The sequence below is a fragment of the Triticum urartu genome, chromosome 1 (genome assembly GCF_003073215.2).
Source record: "Triticum urartu cultivar G1812 chromosome 1, Tu2.1, whole genome shotgun sequence".
Lineage (NCBI taxonomy): Eukaryota > Viridiplantae > Streptophyta > Magnoliopsida > Poales > Poaceae > Triticum > Triticum urartu.
In genome coordinates this window covers 460,751,523-460,758,791 of record NC_053022.1, presented here as the reverse complement: position 1 = coordinate 460,758,791, position 7,269 = coordinate 460,751,523, and the positions used below count along the sequence as shown (strand labels likewise).

Below are 7,269 nucleotides of genomic sequence, written 5' to 3'. Positions count from 1 at the left end.
CTTGGTGCTCCTGGGAGCTGTGATATAAAACCACTCTCGTTGCCATAAGCTGGACTCCCCTTGAAAAGAGCCCTCGGGCCATGGAGCACCAACATTCTTGCTTATAAAAGCACCTCCACACTCCGCGTGCCATCCCTCGATCATCTTCGGCTCTACTTTGAAGGTCTTGAGCCATAGTCCGAAGTGAGGAGTAATACGGAGGAAGGCTTCACACACGATGATGAATGAGGAAATATGGAGGATGGACTCCGGAGCTAAGTCGTGAAATTTCAGCCCAAAATAAAACATGAGCCCCCTCAAGAAGGGATCCGTCGGGAAGCCTAGCCCCTGAAGGAAGTGAGACATGAACACCACACTCTCACCAGGCTTGGGAGTGGGAATGACCTGCCATTGAGCAGGCAGCCTATGCCAGATTTCGCCGGTCAAGAACCTGGCCTCTCTCAACTTCAGCACGTCCTCCTCCGTGACGGAGGAGGGCATCCATCGGCCTTGAAGGTCGGAACCGGACATTGTCGAAGGTCTGAAGCGCCTGAAATCTGGAGCCTTGGGTGTTGGAACTCGAGGCGAAGGGCGAACTCGTTTGAGTTTGAAAGAAAGGAGTAAGGCCTTGGTCTCTTTATAAGAGGTTGAATACCAAGGGTCCTCCCCGCGACCGTTTGGGACTCGCCTTTGATCGAGAAAACATACCAATGGGTACGGTTGGGTTACCCACGCCCGTATTGATGAGAATCCCGGAATAAGGGGACACGATCTCTGCTTTGACAAGACGTGCCAAGGAAACCGCCTCGCTAAAACGCGCTGAGGTGGGACAGTAAAACGATTCGAATAAAGACTTGGCCATGGTGTGACGTCATGCTACGGAATACGTCAGCAGATTAGATTTGTGTAAATATTATTCTGTCTATGGCAATATGCGGAAACTTATTTTGCAGAGCCGGACACTACCTTTGTGTTCAAAATCTTCTATGAAGTACTTGGAGGAGGAACCCGCCTTGCAATGCCGAAGACAATCTGCGTGCCAGACTCGTCGTCATTGAAGCCTGGTTCAGGGGCTACTGAGGGAGTCCTGGATTAGGGGGTGTCCGGATAGCCGGACTATACCTTCGGCCGGACTCCTGGACTATGAAGATACAAGATTGAAGACTTCGTCCCGTGTCGGGAAGGGACTTTCCTTGGTGTGGAAGGAAAACTTGGCGATACGGATATGTAGATCTCCTACCATTGTAACCGACTCTGTGTAACCCTAACCCTCTCCGGTGTCTATATAAACTGAAGGGTTTTAGTCCATAGGGACAACAATCATACCATAGGCTAGCTTCTAGGGTTTAGCCTCTCTGATCTCGCGGTAGATCTACTCTTGTACTACCCATATCATCAATATTAATCAAGGAGGACGTAGGGTTTTACCTCCATCAAGAGGGCCCGAACCTGGGTAAAACATTGTGTCCCCTGCCTCCTGTTACCATCCGCCTAGACGCATAGTTCGGGACCCCCTACCCGAGATCCGCCGGTTTTGACACCGACAGCTGCCATGCAAGAAAGTAGCTCCGTGTTTACCTCATCAAACCTGCCATTCAGCTCACTGATTTGCCTATCAATGACACCCACAAACATATCAACCTTGAAGCGGTGGTAATTGGTCACACCATTACATAAACCCCTTCTAGGCCGGCCAACGGGAAAGTAAGGACCCTCCATATCAACAACTTTGATCTTATGCTTTGTACAAAAAGATGTGACCTTTGTGAGAAAATCATCCCATCCAGCATCAGTCCTTAAAGCCTCCAAGTAATACTTTGTGTCACTAACAAGCTCAATAGCATGAACAATATCTTCGTCTTGCTTTTGCAAAGCTCTACACAACTCATCTGTGTATCCAAATATTTCTTGCATCAAGTGTGCCATGAAAACAAACTCAAATGATCGAAATATTGTCTCTATGGATAGAGCCACTTGTGCCTCCGCACCATGGTACTCGTCTCCAATCTTGCGAAGGACTCGTCGTAGTGCACCATACATAGAGATGACATGGTTCACAGTTTTGAAGTGAGAGCCCCAACGTGTATCACATGGCCTTCCCAAACCCATTTCCCGATTCAGCCCACTCCCTGTTTCTACTTCTTCCAATTCCAGTGCATCAATGAGTTCTTCAGCTTGAGCTATCCGAAGCATTCTCATCTTTTTACAAGACATGCCAAGAGCATTTAACAAGTGTGCAAGCTGCTGAAAGAACCAAATACAATCACCACTCTCCTTAGCAACGGCACAAGAGTTAACTGTAATTGATGGGCAAAACAATGAACATAGTAGGCAGAAGGGGACTCATCCATAATTAGTTTTTTAGGCCATTAGCATTACCTCTCATATTACTAGCTCCATCATATCCTTGCCCACGAACCATTGCAAAGGTCAAATTGTAGTCCATAAGCATTTTCTGAATTGCAGCTTTTAGTGTCAACTGTTCATTCTGATACACACCACTAGACTCATCTGCAAGTATTGCAAAATGACCACCGTCAAGTTCTTCAATGACTAGTTTAGTAGTCTCTTGCGCACAACATTTTATCACCTCTTGATGTATATCATGGTGAGTCATCTTGCAGTTCTGTGGAGCATTCTTGAGAACAACCCTGTCAACCTCTTCAAAGTTTCCTGCTAGCCAATTTAGAAGCTCAAGGAAATTTCCTTTATTTAGTGAGTCTTCACTTTCATCATGCCCCCTAAATGCCAGGCCTTGGCTCAACAGAAGTCTCACACACTTGAGTGTCCATGTCAAACGATGTTTATACAAAGCCTTGTATTGTGAGGTGTTTGAAGCAATAGACTCCCTAATTGATGTTGTAGGTGTAGTGAACATATCATATTTTTCTTGAGCTTCAGCATGAGCACTACTAACGGCTCCAATATGCCTCTTCAATCTTCCTTTCATGTTCCAATTATTAAACCCACCATTCACAAATGCATCTCCTCCGGGACTTTTTGTTTTATCCTTGAACAAGTAGCAAACAAAGCAAAAAAGCAGCCTCTTTTTCCACGCTGTACTCAAGCCATTTATGATCTTTAAACCAAGTAGGGGAAAAGCGACGAAAATGTCCACTAAAATCTCTAATTTCAAACTTATGATCCTTTGGTTGACAAGCTCCCAAGTTAATGTATCTCCTTCTAACTCTATCCTGGCCATTGACATGATATGAAGATATAGGGAGTCGCTTGCCGGGATCACGTTCTAGAGCAGCCAAATCTGCTTCAAATTCGGGAATTGATTCACCATCTTCATCAACCGCTTCATCTTCTATAATTGGGATCGTGGAGCCTCTCTCCCTCTCCGGTTGTGGAGTTTCATCATGTGTTGGTACTAGTGCTAGTTGCAGATTGCTCTTAACCTCCTCAGAAATAGGAGTTGGTGTGGACGTAGAAGTTAACTTTCTTGCCTTTGAAGATTTGTCCCACAGTTCGAATAAGCTAACATCCTTTCTTTTCATCTACATCACAATTACATAAACAGAGTAAAATCAGTGGCAATGTGGCATGGACTGTTGAACATTGAAAACAATTTCAAGTTACATAGTAATCACCAAATGAGTCACATAGTAAATACTAAGTAATTCAATTTCAATTTACAAGCAATCACTGAAAAATCTTCAGATTTGTTTAGAAAAGAGAGGGAAGAATACCTTGGTAGATGGCTGGATGCTAAACTAGATGTGGATGGCACGGACTTGGACTGCCGGAGGGCGCTGCCGCGCTGGGGAGGCCGGACCGCCGGTCGCCGGAGTGCCTGAGCCGCAGTCCGCAGAGGAGGTACTGCGCAGAGGTGAAGGGCAGTGGGCAGAGCTGGGCGGGGGCAGAGGGCCGGAGGGTGAGGGCAGGGGAGGGAGAGGGCCGGCCGAAGGGGCGACGGAGAGGCTTGAGATGCCTTGCCTGGCCGCCGGGCGCAGGGCGCCGGAGCCGGACCTAGACGGAGGTGCAGGAGAGGGCCGGCCGCCTTCAGCAGAGCTAGGTTAGGGGAATTGGGGCAGCGAGGGGATCGATTGAATCTGGGTGCTCGACTGCTCGCGCGCCTAACCAAACGCCCCGGCCCAGTGCGTAACGTGGAGTGTTTGGACTGGGCCAAATCTGTATAATATACATAGTAAAAAAAAAATTAGCCAAAAATCTTGGGTATTCCAGGGAAGTCCCTGGAAGACCCCAACGCCGCCGCTGGGAGTACTACCTCAATGTCAAGCCATGAGCCGCCGCCACACCGTATGTTTATCTATGTTTTTAGTTTTATGTATGAGCTTCGGTGTGTTATGTTGTAGCGGGAACTATATTTATCTAAGTTTTTAAATATGCAGTATGTTTTTTACGATATCTATTCTGTGGCGGTGCATAACTTCTCATGAAATCATTTTAGGGCGAACCGTAAATCGATTTTGCGGGTCGGATGCAAATCTTTTACAGTTGCTCTAAAACAAGAAAAGAGGAAGGCAGAGGACGCTTTCATGCGGCTGACGCAGTCCGATTCATGCAACGCATTCTAGGTTTGACCAACACTTTTTGCCCCCACGGAAATAACAAATCGTACATGGCTGCTAACGCATAGCACGCACCAGCCAGCTTGCGTTTACCAGTTTAAAAGCCTGATTACTCAAATGCAGTTTCCATTGGCTGCTTGAACGATAACCGCACCCTGCCGCTTGCAAGCAAGAACGAGGAAAAAAGGGTCGGTTTGTCGACTGATGCAGGAAAAAGTTGTCAAACGCCTTCACCCACACAACAGAATAAGGGCATCTCCATTGCTGGGCGCTTAGGGCAGGCGCCAGGTTCATAATCCCGGCAGATTAGCGGTTGCCGGGTGTAATCCTGGTGTCAACCCTGGCATCGACGCAAACCATGCATCCAGCCCTTGGTCATTTTCCTTCTAGTAATTAGCGTCCACGTTGTTTAGTTAATTAGCGTCTAGCGTTGAGGGATGAGGCGCTTAGGTGTGTTTCAGATTTTTATTTATTTATTATTTTTTCCATAAGCGCCTATATAAGCTCCTAGCATTGTAGATGCCCTAAAGAAAAGAAACTTTCCTTGCTTTTTATATAGCAACAGAATAACCTTTCACTCCAAGTGCAAGAATAAACACTTTACTTGCATCGCCTGAATGCAGGGAAGTGCCCCTTGTCATTATCCCATGCTGAGCTCTCTAGCAGACGAACTCCACCGACAGTTATTTTCCGTTGGAAATCTATATGAGGATGAATTGCCAAAGTTTTAATTTACAGTTACACGTACGCAACTCACAAGAGACAATCCTGGTAAATTTGGTCGACAGAAGACTTGGTTAATATATTCAGGCTGAAGCTGTCAAGCATGTCTCCAACGGGAGTGGTGATATACTTTATAGTTCAACTTGAGGTGACAATCTCATCCCTACAAGTAATATTTTTTTTGCTTTCTGAAGAAGCATATCCAATATCCTCTGTTCAGCTGGGCCGGCGGCGAGACCGTAGTCGTTGGTACATGGTCGAGGCAATAATGTAAGACTCATAAACAATTACGGGCGTCTTACGGAGCTCACTTCGAACTAACACCCCCCTCCCTGATTTTCAGGGGGTGCGGGCCCTTCCTACCCCGATCCTTAATTATAATGGTCCATGTCAACCAGTCCGTGAACTCCGTAATAAATTCCTTGTTGATGTAGCATTACTCTGGGTGAGGCAGTGCCCCCCCGAATGGGATTGGATCCCTTCGTTCGTGATGTGGTGCCTCTTTGACAAGTGGTCGTTGCGGTGGCTTTGGCCTCTCTCGCTCATCTATCGTGATGGGGTTTCATGGATGGAGCAAGAGGTGTGTGCTTCCTTTCGTGGTGGGTGGCATTTGCGCGCTTTGACGGCGAAGAGAGGTTCGAGGTATGATGCCAAGGTGACGGCTCCGGATGACGGGCTACCCGCTCGGCTCTTTGGCAAGCTCCGTGGTCGCGGTAGTGCCTACACTCCTTAGTTGCCCCCTCTCTCTCTGTCGCCGTTCCTTCTCTTTTTGTATGGCGTCTCCGATTCAATCGTACACTAATCATACACGCAAACGTGTACGATTAAGATTAGAGACTCATGAGAAGATATCACAACACAACTTTACAAATAAAATAAGTCATACAAGCATCATATTACAAGCCAGGGGCCTCGAGGGCTCGAATACAAGAGCTTGATCATAGACGAGTCAGCGGAAACAACAATATCTGAGTACAGACATAAGTTAAACAAGTTTGCCTTAAGAAGGCTAGCACAAACTGGGATACAGATCGAAAGAGGCGTAGGCCTCCTGTGTCGGGGATATACCCCGCGGTATGACCCGACTGGAGTTGTAAACCGGCTGGGACTTGGTAAACCGACGGATGGTAAACCGGCGGAGAGTTAAGACAGAGAGTCAAGACAGATGGCTAAGACAGACGAGAAACCGGCTGGTGTTAAACCGGCAGACAATGATAAACCGGCTGGTGTTAAACCGGCAGACAATGTTAAACCGGCAGACGTTAAGAAGCCCAGGAAGGGAAGTCAGAATAGTTTAAGTTAAAGTCCGAGTTGGACTCCACATGTAACCCGCCCCTTCAACATATATAAGGAGGGGCAGGGCACCCCGAGAGGGACAAGTTCCACAAGTTGGACAAGTTAGATTTAGACAATAGCTCTCAAGATAGAGCACTCTTGTAACCGTGGTCATCATCATCAATATCAATGAAGCAGGATGTAGGTTTTTATCTCCACCGTGAGGGGCCGAACCTGGGTAAAACATCGTGTCTCTCGTCCCGCTCAACCCCTCTCAAGCTACCACATAGATGCGTTGGTCTCGCGACTAAGTCCTGACACTAAGAACATCTGCCGTGACAATTCCACGACAGTTGGCGCCCACCGTGGGACCCGCGCACGGTGGTGTTGAGTTCTTGAAGAGATCTCTCACAGGGATTGAGAAGTTTGCGATTGATCAGATGAACGAAAGATTGTTTTGTGATCAGAATCATGATTAATTTTGGGGTTTACAACATGAAGTTTGAGATAAAAAGGTTAGGGTTCCTTCGCCTACACCGCCGGACATGACAAGGTGATTCGTTGAAACCGCTTCTACGCCAAATCCGAGGTCGACAAAGAGTTGATATACTGCACGTATGATACAAATCGTTCCAAAGTTACGGCTGGATCCGCCGAGTTCTATAAAGTTGTTGCTGCTGGGTTACAGGCTAAAGTCCCGTGGAGATCAACTACTAAGTACGACTAGTACTTTGCAAAATCAATCAGAGCTGGA

At 47.0% G+C, this 7,269-nt stretch overlaps 1 long non-coding RNA gene across 1 annotated transcript; it reads right to left on the bottom strand.

Annotated features, from left to right (window-relative positions):
• Positions 1-2,224: 2,224 nt before the first annotated feature.
• LOC125535513 lies at positions 2,225-4,115 on the bottom strand. Its single transcript, XR_007294704.1, has 2 exons — positions 3,675-4,115; positions 2,225-3,482 (listed from the first exon to the last, which is right to left on the bottom strand). It is a non-coding gene; the product is annotated as an uncharacterized LOC125535513 (long non-coding RNA).
• Between the last annotated feature and the right edge of the window lie 3,154 nt (positions 4,116-7,269).